The sequence below is a fragment of the Canis lupus genome, chromosome 5 (assembly GCF_048164855.1).
Source record: "Canis lupus baileyi chromosome 5, mCanLup2.hap1, whole genome shotgun sequence".
In the NCBI taxonomy this organism is placed as follows: Eukaryota; Metazoa; Chordata; class Mammalia; order Carnivora; family Canidae; genus Canis; species Canis lupus.
In genome coordinates this window covers 39,195,986-39,211,578 of record NC_132842.1, presented here as the reverse complement: position 1 = coordinate 39,211,578, position 15,593 = coordinate 39,195,986, and positions in this window count along the sequence as shown.

Here is a 15,593-nt window from a genome sequence, read left to right as displayed (position 1 = left end):
CCTTGGATTGTGTTTTCACTAGACATGCCCTTGGGGAAAAATATTGTCAAAAAAAAGTCATGTTCTAGACCCACCCAGAATGATATAATATTAAGTACTTTCCCTACTCAACAGTGATACTGTTTTGAGAACTCACAGCTGGTTTGAGTTTAGTTAAGTCTAGTGTTTTCTTTTTCTTTTTGGTTTGTAATTTCCCAGGGGCCTGCTACCTTTGTGCTTAAATTCAAGTGTAGGATTCTCCAGCAGAGAACACTAGCGGATAGATTTGAAGCAATAAGGAGCTCTGAATGAGAAACTGAGTTATATAGGCAAAGATTAACAGGTGACCAGGTTTTTAGTAGCTATGGAAATCTCTGTTTTGTTAAAGATATTACAAAATAAGTTCTTACAGATCTATTTGGTTAATAAAAAACAAGAAAAAATGTCTTCCATGGTATAGGCTCTCTATTTTGCCTTTAGCCCCATATCACATCCTTCTCTCCAACACTGACTTGCACGTTGTGAGCCCTGTGTCAGGTGTCTGTATCTGTGCTGCAAATAGGGTGACCCAATGGAACTGAGGCCTTTTTGGGATGTGAGACCAGAAGTGAAAGTGGGCAAGCCCTGGCAACTGGGGACAAATAGGTCACCCTAGGAAACACCCACCTGCTTGGTAGCCAATTACAAAACCGTAATTGCTCACAATTCTGTGGCTATATTGAGTGAGAGTTCTGCTGGTCTTACTGGGGTTCTCTGTAGAGACGCTTGGCTGATGCTGGATAGATGGAGATGCTGGGGCCTTAGGGTTCCAGGAGGACCTGAGTGGAAGCTGCAAGGCCTCTTGAAACTGTGCTCAAAAGTCCCATCTTGCTGCTTCTAATGCATTTAGTGATGAAGACCCAGAGCCAAACCAATTCAAGGACTGGAGAAATGGACTTCATCTTATGATGGGAAAAGTTGCAGAGAATGTGGCCTTTTTACATCTATGACGATTCTGAGCAGCCCGGGTGGCTCAGTGGTTTATCGCCCTTCAGCCCAGGCCTGATCCTGGGGACCTGGGATCGAGTCCCACATCAGGCTCCCTGCTTGGAGCCTGTTTCTCCCTCTGCCTGTGTCTCTGCCTCTCACTCTCTCTCTCCTCTCCCTCTCTCTGTGCCTCTCATGAATAAAAAACAAAATCTTTAAAAATAAATAAATCTATCTATGAGGATTCTGAGATTGAGTAAATTCATATAACATTACCACGATCACATAGCTACCAAGTGGCAAATCTGGGATTTGAACCCAGGTTTAGATGCCTAAAAAAACCTAGAAGTTTTTCATGGATTTGGGTTACCATGCCCAACGGGGGTAGAACTATCTCATCTAATAATTCAGGGAGCAAATGGACATTTTCTAGGGTGGAGTAGAGGAGATAGGGGTGCAGAAGGAAGAAGATGACAGAGAAGACTGATCTGTGAGGTCTAGATAATCAACATCACAGAAATTGGTCTGTTTTGTTTTGAAAATATAATTCATACTTGTCTGATTCTATAAATACATTTGGCCTCCTGCTTTCCTCCCACTCCACTCAATGCAAGCTTATCCCCCAGAGGAAATTCTTTAGTGGGCCTCAGATTTATTATTTTCTTACACACTGGCCTCATTTTTTCCAATATAAGCATTTGGATCATCTTCAACAGTTGAGGATCTGAAAGACAGTTTCTATAAGTCAGTTGTTTTCAAAGTGTGGGAGTCCCTGAGACCCTATCATAGAGTCTATGGAGTCAAAGCAATTTTTATAACACTAAGATATTATTTGCTTTTTTTCTGCCCTTGTTCTCTCTTGAGTGTAAGGTGGATTTTTCCAGAAGCTACATGATATGTGATATTGCAATAGATCATAGACAAATCAGATAAAAGAATTCTACTCTCTTCTTAGAATTCCACTCTCTTTTAGTAACACAGACTTTAAAGAGACTTGAAAAAAATGCAAAACAAACATTTCTCTGTTGTTTTCAGAAAAGTTATTTTTTAAGTTTTTTGTCAGGGATTTGTTATTTTTAAATAATACAAACATTTTTAAGGTTTCTTGTTTAATTTCTCATAGGTAAAATACATATTAAACACATTTGGGGTCTTCAATAATTTAAGATAGCATCTTCAAAGCAAAAAGTTTGACAGCAAGATGATTTTCACCATCTTACCAGCTGCTACCTGCTCAGCTCCTGCCATGCCCAGGCCATTTCTTAGACATTCTGCTTGAATCCTCCCAACAACCCTGTCAGGAATGTACCCCATGGATCCCCAGCCCCAGAGGCACAGACTGGTGCTCAAAATCATTAGTCATACAGCTTGTATTCTGTGGAGCTACATTTGGAAGCTAGTTCTATCTGACTCCTGAGTCAATCTTGGAGGAATAAATAACCTCCTCGCATGCAATACGCTTTTCACTCTTCTGGTCAGAGGGAAAAAGGGAAGCAGAGCTCCAAGATGACTTGGATGAATTATTGAAATGGCTCAGGCAGTCAGAAACCATGACTTCCTAAAGCTGTCTGACCTGTGAAGAGTCCACTAGTCATAGTGAAGTTGTCTTTTCAAATTGCCACTCTGTGAGAAAGGAATTCTTTCAAATTCAGGGGATGCTCTGATCCTGGTAGGTTTTTGCCTCCTTTGTAAGTGGTGTTTCAAGTCACCCATGATGCCAACTCTACTGAGCCCACCACAAGGACAGAAAATGTGCTTGTATAATGATCACATTCTAAGCTACTTTACAAATGTTTACTGCCTGAAACCTATCTTCCAGTCACTTTGAAGTTGAGCTTGTGCTTTCTGATTGTGTCTCTTTCGTGACAATAAAGCAGTTGCTAGGACTTCATCGGGTAATGATGTGCCAGGTCCTGAGAGAAAGTCCATGTCATGCTCTCTCAAAATCCTCAAAAGAGTGGCCTGATGCAGCAGTATTTCCCTCCTTCCTGCCTTACAGGTAAGGAGGACGTGGCTTGCAGAGGTGCAGCTGCTGGCCTGAGGTCACCCAGCTCATAGGTAGGTGGTGAGTCGGGGGACCCAACCTCTGTTTGCAGGGTTCCCAGCCTCAAATTCTTGACCAGTATGCTTGCAGCATCTGAAAGGGAATGTCCATCTGTCTGTGGAAAAGGAATTCTTCAAAATAGACTTGAAGTAGCTCAGATAAATTAGGAAAAGGATACAATTTTACCTCCAGAGTTTTTTTTTTTTTTTAACCAAGTGATGCAGCCTGTCTACATAATGAGAAAATATTTTTTTTAAATACTGTCTTAACCCTTCACTTAACCCGGCAGCCAACAGTGGACAGAGGGGAGCAAGGGTCCTCATCTCTATCTGGTACCAGCCAGGGGGATTTTAAGATAGCCAACAACGCCAACCAAATTTTGGGTTTAATTGATTCAGGCATGCCTGGCTTCTGCCCAGAGGGGCTGTCCTTCCTTCAGCTTTAAAATGTCATGGTCACACCAACTGTGTTAGAGGTGATGCGAGAGCAGGGGCTCACGTGTGTCAACAACAGATGTGCACGTCCCCGGGAACACTGGAAAAAGAGACTGATGGGATTTCCCGTAGGGCTGCACTCCAGGTGCACTTGGGAGGGGTGAGGACAAAAGCTTCTCACAATTTATATGTATAGATATGTATTTATTTATCTGCCTCTCACAATGTATATTGACCACTGAGCTTAGGCAGGTGCTTTCAGCAAGAGTTGCAGTTGCACATTCGGCTTTAGCAGCCTTGACATCGACTTTCTGATTCCTTGTGAAGATTCAGGTTTGCTGCTACTGTCATTAAAAGCCTAAGATTTTGGCAGAGGAAAAGAATCTAGCTTCGGGCTCTTGCACCATTTGATTCGCGTTGGTAAATTGTGTTTGAGTACTAATGCGGAGGAATCCTTATACTGTTAAGACATTTCTGACCAGAGCAGTTTGTTGTTGCTTAGGAACGTAATATTAGAGACCCGAAACAGACAACTTTTGTCATTCTAAATCCATGTACTTTATCATCTCCACCCTGAATTTGCTCCAGAAACAAAAACAAGTGAATGTGTACAAATCTGGGTAATGTCAGATGACAAGAAGCCAAAGAGGGGCACGTGTGACCATCTCCACTCTGCTGCCTCCGGCCTTCCTCTCCTCTCCCTGCCCGGCTAGGCAATGTGTCAGCTGGGGAGTCCAAGTCCAGTACTGCTCTCTGGCCACTGGTTTTGAAACAACAGCGCATGTGAGGATCTCTTTGGCTCTCTGTTATCTGAGCAACCTGGTTGAATCAAATCATTCTTTACAACTTCTGTAATATTCTAAAACTGCAATCAGAAGCAGAATATCTGCATGCTTCTGCACTCTTGCATGGGATGATAAGGTCAGGGCTGAGTTCATGTCCCTGCCGCCCTAAGGTCCCTTCCCTAGGGCCTTGCGAGTGGTACTTGAGTAAATACTATAAATAACTAACAGCTATGGGGTCCCTACTATGTGTAAGATACACACCATGGGCTTTAGCCAACTCCCTAAGGAGTAAATGCTATCACTATCCTCATTCCTATTTTACAGAATAGCTTCTGACTGGATGATCATCTTCATGACTCATATTTTCTGCCCCCTTTCTTCTGCTTCCTCTCTCTGTGTCACTCTGTTTCCTCCATGTGACTCAACTGTCTTCCTTTTTCCTCCGAATTCACTGCTGACTTGGAAGAGCACAAGGAAATCATAGTTTTGTTTGTCTCTGAAGTCTTGACAGTTTGGTCAGTTGACATGGGATGGTGATTTTGCGCCTAGCAGTTCATCCAGGTTTTTAAATATGTCCTTCCTTTGTCCCAGCACCAAGGCAAATTCCATTACCCCTGAGGACGTCTCAGTCTTGCTCCCTTCTGTTAGTTTTGCTCCTGTGTGCCTGAAGTCAAGATGAAATAGCTTCCTTCGTTCACCTTCCTATAACCTTTCCTTGGGACAGAGTGAGCCTGGGGAAAACCAGACTTTTCTTTGCTTCTTTTCTCTCTCTCTCTCTCTCTCTCTCTCTCTCTCTCTCTTTCTCTCTCGTTTTGTTTCTGTTTTGGAGTCATGGGTAACATTTTTCAAATTCTGTTTGATAATTTCCAATCTACTTAAGTTCTTAAGTGCTGGCCAGGCAAACATTTCTTGGGCCTGCACGACAGCTTTGAGGAGGAGCTGGGAGTGTGGGGGCAGGGAGGCCAGGGTGGTGGAAGAGCAGAGGCCTAGGTTACTGGAAAGCAGGTAGTGGGTGGACACAAAACACTGTGCCCTGCATAATATTGAAGGGAATTCCTGGGTCTGTGCTACTTACTCTCCAGAAACAAAAAGGAAACTTCCATCTGTGTCCACGTGGCCTGTCTGATTGCCCCATGGTGCACACATGTGCAGGTACCATGTCATTCGAGGGGATCACTAACCCTAGAAACCTCATTTAGGAAGAGGATAGAAAAATCCCAACCAACAATGACAGCCCGGTGACTTGGCCAGTGATGTAATCTACCAAACGTCTGTTGTCAGACCTGTGGAGAAGAAATACTGGGAGCTCTACCTTATAGATTTGTTCTGGGGATTAACTTAGGGTGTTCCCTGGTCCACAGTATACAACAAAAGATAGGAACTCTTTCTCCCCCTGGCCTGCCCTTCCATTTGACATTCTCTGTGTTAGAGAATCCTTTCCATGGGTTTAGGCACTGCCCCTCATTTTAATGCTCTTCCTGAGAGTATTTGTAAAATAATCCTTTGACATATGATTGTGCATGAATTTACCAGCATCAAGAGAGGAATAACTTAAAAGCTTCCTAGAAGCAGAAAATAGTGACTAACATTTAGTTAGCACTCACTGTGTTCCAGGTCAGGAGCTCCATACACTATGCCAGTGTCTCATTAAATTTTCTCAACAACACTCTGAGTCCCTCTTTCAAAAGCTGGACAATTTACCCAAAGTCATTGTACTCGAAGTGGTAGAATTGAAATGTCCATCCAGGACTGTCGGACCCCAGAGCCAGGGCCCTTCTTACTATGCTCGATGCCCCCAACATGCTTTAATGGGATAGCAGAGGTGCAGAGAATGCCAAGACAGCCTGGGTCTCTTTAGAGTGCCAGGGCACAAGGCACAGGGTCACTTGGCAGGGTTAAAATGGAGGGTTTTCGCCGAAAGGATGGCAGTAAGAAGTAGAAAAGAGATGGTTGGGAAAACACTCATAAATTGCACTTCTTCAGACATATTTTCCTTGGTTTCCAAGTTGTATCTGCTCTCCTTGCCCCACTTCTTTCTGTGTCTCTGGCCTGGTCTTAGCATATGCTGTCTTACCTGCCACCAATACGATCTTGCCTTTCTGAAGGAGAGAGGGGAGGAACATGAAACCATATCCTCCACTGCCTACTGTTTAATGGTAGCTCTACAGGCATTGCCCACCGTACCATTTGGGGTTGTACCCTGTGAGTGCAGAGTAGGCTCCTGTTGACATCCCATGCCACAGAGTTAGAAGGGCCTCAAGTTCCACTGGGTCATCTGCAAGGCTGTAGTCTAAGTGGTGACCAGGGCTGAGGTCTTATCAGAGGTTAAACTGGGGAAGGATCCACTTCTAAGCTCACATGATTAATGTCAGAATTCAGTTCCTTAGAGGCTGTCAGAATGCAGGCCTCAGTTTGCAGAAGAACCCACTGGCATCTTCCCTCTGTTCACTGCCACATGGCCCTTTTCATAGGCAGCTCACAACATAGAGCAACTTGCTCCTTCAAAGCCAGCAAAGGAGAGAGCTCCCTGTAAGATAGACCTCATCATGGGTATTTTAATGACTTCTATTCCGTAACCTACATTCTGCCATATTTTATTGGTTAGAAGCAAGTCACAGGTTCTGTCCACACTTGCTGGAGAGGAAATATACCAGGGCATGAACGGTACCAGGTAAAACAGGCATGGGAGCCCTTCTAGAGTTTGTGTGCCACAGTAGCTACCAGGGCCCAAATGTATGAGGTTAACAGGGCCAACACAAACTTATTTGCTTTATGAATAGTATTAGTGGCTAACCAGAGCTGGCATAAGCTCAGTTTTATGCAAACATCTACAATCCTAAGAAAGTCCGGCTTCATAAAAAGCTCATGTCAACTTAGAAAATCTCAAGTTGTCTCTGTAACAAAGGGTTATTGTTTTATTTTTAAGATTTTTATTTATTCATTCATGAGACAGACAGAGAGAGAGGCAGAAACATAGTCAGAGAGAGAAGCAGGCTCCTCAGCAGACCCTGTTGTGGGACTCAATCCCAGGACCCTGGGATCATAACCTGAGCCAAAGACAGATGCTCAACCGCTGAACCACCCAAGTGTCCCCCTCTCTTTTTTTAATCAGAAAGACAGATACTTCCCCAGTGCCATTATTTCTAGTATTTAGGTTCCCAAAGGATGAAAATTAAGTCACTTTTAATTAAGTTTCTTTTCTCTATATAAAATTGTTCCATGGCATTTTCCTTGACACTTCAGTCGTTGGCTATTTAGCATAATTTTAATTACAGCATTAACAAAATATACTAGTTAGGTCAAATCATTGCAACTAAAAAAAAAAAAAAAAAAAACCAACAACAAATCCCCCCCAAATCAATTTCCTTCTTTGGCTTTCCCTTTAATTAAAATGAGGAGAACCACTGTGTAGTATACTTATTTTTCATAATGTTGTTTGCAGGAGCATTTTGTCTTTCCTTTGTTGGGCTTCATGTGGTACATCTTACAGATGTTGAGAATATTTCAGGATGTCTTGAAGGGACAATGAGAGGTTGTGGTTTAACAACAAAGCCTCTCACAGCACTGAGGTCTGTTGGTAACAGTTGGATTGTTGAAGTGTAAGATCCTCAGTTAGTCTTCAAAAGGACTGTGCTCTTGGCAGAGTAGAGTTGCGTATGTTTGTGTGCATTTCAGAGTCCTTTATGGTTAGTTTCCCCAGAGGCTTGTTGTACTTATTGCATCATTTGTTTTTATTTGTGAGAGTATTTTAGAAGCTTCAGAACGGTTGTAGAGTCATTAGCATTTCTAGCTGTAAATGGTTAAGACTCCCTGTAGAAATTGTGTTGAAGGCTAACAAAAGTAAATAAAAGTCCCTCTTCTGTACCTTTCCTCTTTATCTGCATTTCCGGCCACTATGAGCTGGGGAACGCAGCGCTGTGGAATTATACACAGGACCATGCTATTTCTGATTTATGACCTCAGTCTCCAAGGAAGGCTGCGTGGACTTTTGGATGTAGGTGAATCACTTGCACAAAAAATTAAAGCTGGCATATTTATTTTGAAGGGCAGAGTGAAGTTAATGACCCTACAAAATTCCTGACACATAAATTTATTTTCCCCATCCTTCAAATGAGGTAACAAAGCCAGTCTATATCCAGTCCTGGGGAGGTTGATGCTTCTGACCTAAAAGTCTCTAAAATGGGTAACCTGCCAAAGCCCGGGAAAAGCCATCCATCTTAGGGAAATGGAATTAGCTTTAACTATATTATTAAATACTATAAATTACCTTCCTGGGTCCAGCCAGTTAAGCATTCAGATTCCTTTTCAACATGCTTACGTTTTCATTTCCAGTACAAAGTAAAACATGAAATAGAGAAGTCTTACTATTCAAAATACATATTTTTCATGATAGACGTCGATGGTATTTCCTCTAGTACTCAATGTGTAGTTTTGAGTGTGCAGATGTAAAGCTGTTATTGTTTCTATGCATGTTTTGTATTGTATTGCCATTTCTTATCCATTAAACATTTATTTGGTATAATGTGTTGGAGCAGGTACTGTGAAGAAGAGAGGGAACCCTTTTCCTCAAAGAGCTTCCATCCTGAGTAAACTCACAACCTTGACCTCCTTAAATCTTCAGTGGGTCTCATTGCCTTTCAAGTGAGAGTCCGCTCATAGTTAGAGCTCATGAGATCTAGATAATCTGGCCTCCACCTGCCTCTCGTGACATGCTTAAACCAGTCAACCAGATAGGTGCTATTACCATTTGTCGGGTATAGAAACTGTGGCTCAAAGACAATGACTAAGTTGGCAAACTCTTCCCAGAAAGCAGAGGGAGGGGATTCAAGAGCAGAGCTGTTATTCCCTAAGTCTTTCATCTTCTTTCACTCCCCCAATCTGTGATTATCTGATAATACAACCAATCAGTTCAGTGAGAGGAGGAGCAACTGGCCAAAAATATATACTTTATGAAACCAGGAGAACATAGCAGACTCAGCTGGAAAATATTAGAAACAAAAATGAAAAGAGTTAGGTCCTGCTTCTGTCTGGCAATAATTAGCTGTGTGATCTTGGATAAGTCATTCACCTCATTACCTTCATCTGTAAAGGGATGAAAGTCAACTAATAATATATAGGCAATATTTCCAAATCTGGTCCGAATAGTCAGGGAGTGCTGCAAGTTACAGTTCCACACTTGGAGATTTGCCATGTACATTGGCATGTTCAAGGTGCTATGAGGTCCTACAGGAAAAAAACTTGTTAACATAGCACTTTTTAAACCCATTTGACCCTGGAAGACAGAGCTCATGTTCTCTAGAAAATAGTATGGAAAATGATTTTCCAAATTCTCTTCAGGCTCTAAAATTTTATGGCTGACATTTTTGCTTGTGAAATGTTCCATACCTACAACCCATGTGTTCTCTTTTCATTGTGACTTGCCACACCACCACCACCTCCAAAACCAAGACTAAACACAGCAGGCAACAAATAAATGCTATTGACTGATTTATTCAGCTCTTAAGGTTAATGTATTCCTAACAGTGCTTATTTTATGTTTGGCAAAATTGAGTTGAACACAGAACAGTTCTGGTGTGGGAAGCACTGTGCTCTGGGAACTGGGTGAAAACCACCAACTCTCCCTAGAGCCAGCCAGAGAGATGCCAGATGACATTTCAGTACCATTTGGCTATGAGAGTTTCATTCGAATGCAAAAACAAAAGACAAATTCTGTCTCTGCTGAGCAGACTACTGATCTAAGGGTCTTGCCTGAGTTGGCTCTGTGGAAAATGAAAGCATTTGGTGTTGGCTGTCATTCAGCAGCCACCCCAATGTGACAGCCATCTTTTTCACCTCCCTCCAGTGGTTTATAAGATAAGTTGGCTCAGTCATATTCTCCCAGAAAGAAAACTCTCTTTTTCATCCCTAGAATGCCACTTGGTTCCTGCTTCAGCAGTAAATTACCAAATGCCACCCTAATGGTTTGAAAGAGCTTATTCACAGTGAAAGTGCCAAAGGAATTACCTTGACAATGTGACATCTTTTATTTGTGTTTGCCCAAGAAAACAAATTAATATTTAATATAATAAACACATAGTAATGGGTTTTTAAAAGCGACAATTGTTTTAAATAAAAGAGCTTAACTAGCACTGTTTTTCTTCTATACAAAGCATGTGTGTCCAAGTAATTTAAGATGGTAGTAAAACTTTCTACAGTGTACCAAAAATCATAAAGATGCCTAACACCCTAAAAGCAGTGCGGGTGGGGGTGACTGGGTGACACTTGATGGGATGAGCACTGGGTGTTATGCTATATATTGGCAAATTGAACTCCAATAAAAAAAATAAATAAATAAAATAATTTGACAAAAAAAAGCAGTGTAACTACCTGCATCTATCAAAAAATATTTTATCTTTATGTTTTTTAAAAAATAAAGATCCTGTATAGATGGTATATTGAGAAAACAGTCTTGGTAGTGTAGGTTTATAACTAAGAACACAAAAATATTTTTGTTTGAAATTTTCTAAGTGCAAATAAATTATCAAAGCTTCTCCTTCTGAGCATATCCTATAGTGTTCCATGGAAAGCAGTTTACACAGTTGAAAACTTCAGTATAGAATATTAAGAATACAGAATTGACTAAGGTAGAACCAGAGTGTAGATTATAACTTTGCCTCTAATGAGCTATAAGGTTATTTTTTAAACAATCTTGACTCTCAGTTTCCTTATACACAAATGGAAGTATACCAATGGTTGTTGGGTTTTTTTTTTTATGATTTATTTATTTGAGAAAGAAAGAGAGTGCATATGGTGGGGAGGGGCAGAGGAAGAGAAAGAATCCCAAGCCGACTCTGTGCTAAGCACAGGGCTCAATGCCGGGCTCTATCTCACAACTGGAGCTAAAACTAAGAGTCAGACACTTAACTGACCAAGCACCCAGGCACCCCACCACAGGTTGTCTCAAAGATAAAATGCAATGAAAGAATCACCTAATCCCTGCCAATATAATCAACAGGTCTTATAATTAACAGGTCTCCATAGAGCAATTATTTATTAGTTTTCTTGATGGGAGACCTAAAGGCAGGGTTGCATTGGCCAACGAGCACTCTTTCCCTGTGATCCCCTTGGCCTCATTCCACTCTGCTTTGTTTGACTGGTAGTAGTTCTGAGCCTTATTCATGCAGCCATCCATTGGAAAGGTCTTGCCCAGGAACCTCTAGAAAATGTCCCTGTGTATCATTGGCCTAAGGTGTCATGGACCAACTTGGAGCACATGGCCCATGACATGTGGCATTGAACCACAGTCAAAACTGAAGTTTGAATAATTGAATTCATTAAATACCAGTTCAATCTAATGCCTATGTCAGGCATCATGTTAGGCTATGGTGTTGAAAAGATTGAAACCAGGGTTTCAGCAAACTTTTTTTTTTTTTCCAAGGATCATATAGTAACTTTTTAGATTTTGCAGGCAAAGAGGTAAAATCAAGAGTATTGTGTAAGGATTTATATACCCATATAAAATGTGGCCATTAAAATTTAAATCCATTCTTTGTGTATAAACCATGCTAAGACAGATGGTTTGGCCCAAGGGCCATAGTTTGCCAACCTACAATGTACAGCTCTGGTCCATACCTTGATGGAGCCTGAAACTCCTCTACAGTGTCACATGATGGAATTAACATTTTTTCAAATCCTCCTTCCCAATCCCCCTTGATGTTTGGATGAAGCTGAGCCTGTCAGTAAAATTGTTTGTCCAGTAGCACTTACATATTTTTTATATATTTTTTCTTGAAGTTCAATTTGCCAACATATAGTATAACACCCAGTGCTCCCATCAAGTGTCCCCCTCAGTGCCCGTCACCCAGTGACCCCATCCCCCTGCCCACCTCCCTTTCCACTACCCCTTCTTCATCTCCCAGAGTTAGGAATCTTTCATGGTTTGTCACCATCTCTAATTTTTCCCACTCAGTTCCCCTCCTTTCCCTTATAATCTCTTTCACTATTCACCAAAATCTCAGAATCACAGATCAGGAGAGGTACATCAAAGAGCAGCTTTTTTTTTTTTTTTTAAGATTTCTTTTTTTATTTATTTGAGAGAACATGAATGGGATGGGAGAGAGACAGGGAGAGGGAGAAGCAGACTCCTAGCTAAATAGGGAGCCCCATGCAAAGTTTGATCCCAGGATCATGGGATCATGATCAGGATCAGGATCAGGATCATGGCTGCTCCCAAGGCAGATGCTTAACTGACTGGGCCACCCAGATGCCCCAAAAGAGCAGCCTCTGATAATCTTTTGGTGATTTATTTAAGGCCATAGAGTGAAAGTATATGAGCACCCAGTCAGATTCTTAAGAATTCAGTATGGAGGGAGAAAACATTGACCAGGAAATTGTCCTTTCACATACTTACTTTAAAGTCCATGGAAAAAGAGTTACACAGTACTATCCACACATAGCCGAATCCTCACACCCATACACATACATGAGTTCCTGCATATACAAAGCAGATACCCACTTAGCCATAGGAGTTTCCCAAGAGCTTTCACAACATGGATCACATGTTGCTTCTCCCAGACTCTCAATCTCAGTTAGAAATCTGCTTCTACATGGGTGGAAGGACTGGAACATGGGAGACAGTACTACTGTACTAGCAATTCCCAAGGCCCATTTAAAAGATGTGCACACTGAGTCACAGAAGAAGCAGGAGGCTGTCACAGCACAGGGCTCAGCCATCTTATTCTCAGTAACCCAGTGATCTCCTCAACAGAGATAGAGATCAAGCCATGCATCATCTGTCTACCCTACTGTGAGTATCTTTACAGTTTTACTCCACTGCCTTCAATTCTTTGGTGCCTCTGGCCTTGTGCATGTTTAGAATGTCATTTGGAGATTGAAATCTGTGAAAGAATAATTCTGCTACCATTCGTAAAGTCAGAGGGAAGGTGATGGCTAGACAGGGTTGGTGCTGCAAAGTCAAATTCAGCAAGTTGGGTCCTCTTTGAAAGGAGTTCATCATTATCCATAAACCAACTTGTTTTTCTTTTAATATTTTGTGTCCTAAAAATAGTATTCAAATTACATGAACCACTCTTTTTAATTCTAAGATGACTAAGGCATATCCCAGAGATCTTCATGCTTAAAGGTAGAAAAAACTGGAACACAGAATCTTAAATCCAATATCTTCTTGTTTTTTTCTGATAGTCAACGTACTTCAGGATCCATGAGTCTATAGTAGTAATTATCACGGTGGACCAAATAGCATTTCATTTGTTTATTTGTTGTGTGCATTAGTCTGAATAAGCTCCTAATAAGGATTGCAGAAAGTGAAGAAAATAGATGATGGGTCCACCTTCAGGAGCTTTCAGAGCAAGTAGAGAAATTTTTAAAAATCCAAAATGACCTAGACCTAAACAACTAAAACTACTCGCGTCCTCCATTATCCGCATTCTATCTTCTAATGTCTATAGCTCTTAACAATTTGAGTTAAAAACGGGCTCTTTTGTGGGACACCTGGGTAGCTCAGTGGCTAAGTGTCTGCCTTCGACTCAGGTCGTGAGGGCCCTCCCAGGGTCCTGGGATCAAGTCCTGCATCTGGCTCCCCAAAGGGAGCCTGCTTCTCCCTCTGCCTATGTCTCTGCCTCTCTCCGTGTGTCTCTCCTCTTTTGTAATTTTTCTAAATCAGTCTTGAGTCAGTGAGTCTTGGCATTGCCTTAGAATGTGCAATCTCTCTAGATTTCTGTAACCCTTTTGTTGGCTAGTATTTGGCTAGATAAATGATAGTCATTTCCATTTGTCTTACAAATGTCCTACAAGGGAACATTGCAGAAAGTAAAGGGCTAGTATTTAAGGGCTTTGAGTAACTCTCCAACATTCTAAGATACTAGCTGTTACCTCAAGCTCAATTTTCTCATCTGTACAATGGAAATAATAGTCACACCTATCTCTGTTCTAAAAACCAACCATGCATATGAATGTATATAAATATATGACATGGTGGGCATAAGCCAGGCACAGAGTAACTGCTCAGTAAGAGGCTGTTGCTATTCGCATTTCCCTTCCCCTCACCCCCATCCCTAAGAGAAGACCCTTAAAAATTGAGTAATGGCCTGAAATCAGTACAATTTGGTATAAATAACACCATAAAACCTGATACTAATCCTAAAAACAAGCCTGAAGCCAGACAGTGTGTTTTTTTTTTCATTTTCAGAATAGTCCTGTGTGGCCTTGAGAATAAAAATTATTTTCCCATTTTTCAGAGGAACTCAGCATATGGTCCTTGAAAGCAATTTGTTTTCTGAGTACAATGTCTTATTCACAGACTACTTTCCAGCGACAGACAGTGTCTAGCTTGAGCTGATGCCAGTGTAGTCCTCAGATTGCCTTTCTCTATGGATCATCTTCGGGAGGGCTTCTATGTGTATACTATGATTTATGGGGATAGAAGTATAGACATGAAGGTAAGTTGCTGACTGGCCTTAGGTCCAGGCTTCTAATTGGTGGCAGAGTATTTGCTAGTGTTTCTTCTGTACTCTCCTTTTGAGGTGCCAAGGTGGTTTTGGACATTTTTCCACTATATTCTGCAAACTTGAATTGGGTAAGAAGCTTAACCAGTTGGTGGCTTAGCTGGATGTATCTTGTCTTTGTCTACAGGTCTTAAATGGTTTCTGAGTACATTAGGATTCTGCTTGTTTCAAGAGACAGAAAACTGAACATAAAACCAGCTTAAGCAAAAACATGAACTTATTGGCCCATATAAATATAAAGTCCATGGTTTGGGATGTTTCAGGGACTCAACATCTGTAGCCCATGTTTTTCTTGCCTCTCCTAAATTTTCTATGAAGTCTGTTGCATTCTCAGGTATGTCATGGTACTCCCTGAAAACTGCAGATTTATATCCTTCCAAGATAAAGTGTGACCTGGAGGAGAGGACCAGAATCCTCAGCTTGACTGCTGTTGGTCTGAGTTGAGTCAGTGCCCCTTCTGAAACCAAGGCTAGCAGAAGGGAATTCTCTGGTGTGCTTAGACCTGTGCCAGATATGCACCCCTGGTAAACCACTTGCAGTGGGCTTAACTAAACTAAAGTACTTGAATTGAGAAAAGAGAAAGAGTTATCCCCCGAAAGAAAAAAAAAAAAAAAAAAAGGTACACTATTTCAAAAAGAACACTTAGTAGCCAAAAAATGCAGTAAAGAAAACTAGTGATGGTAAATAGACTGTCGCCATCTTGGTGCTGACGCTTAAGAAAAGGGAAGCAGGTTGCCTGCCAGGCCACAAGGGTGTGGAGTGCACAAAAGCCTCTGTATATTTCTCATGTCATCCTGTTCATCAGTTATTGGCTCTCTCCCCACCTATTTCCTGACATTTCTGCCTGGGGGACAGAGCTGTCCACTTACTGAAATTAGAGTTT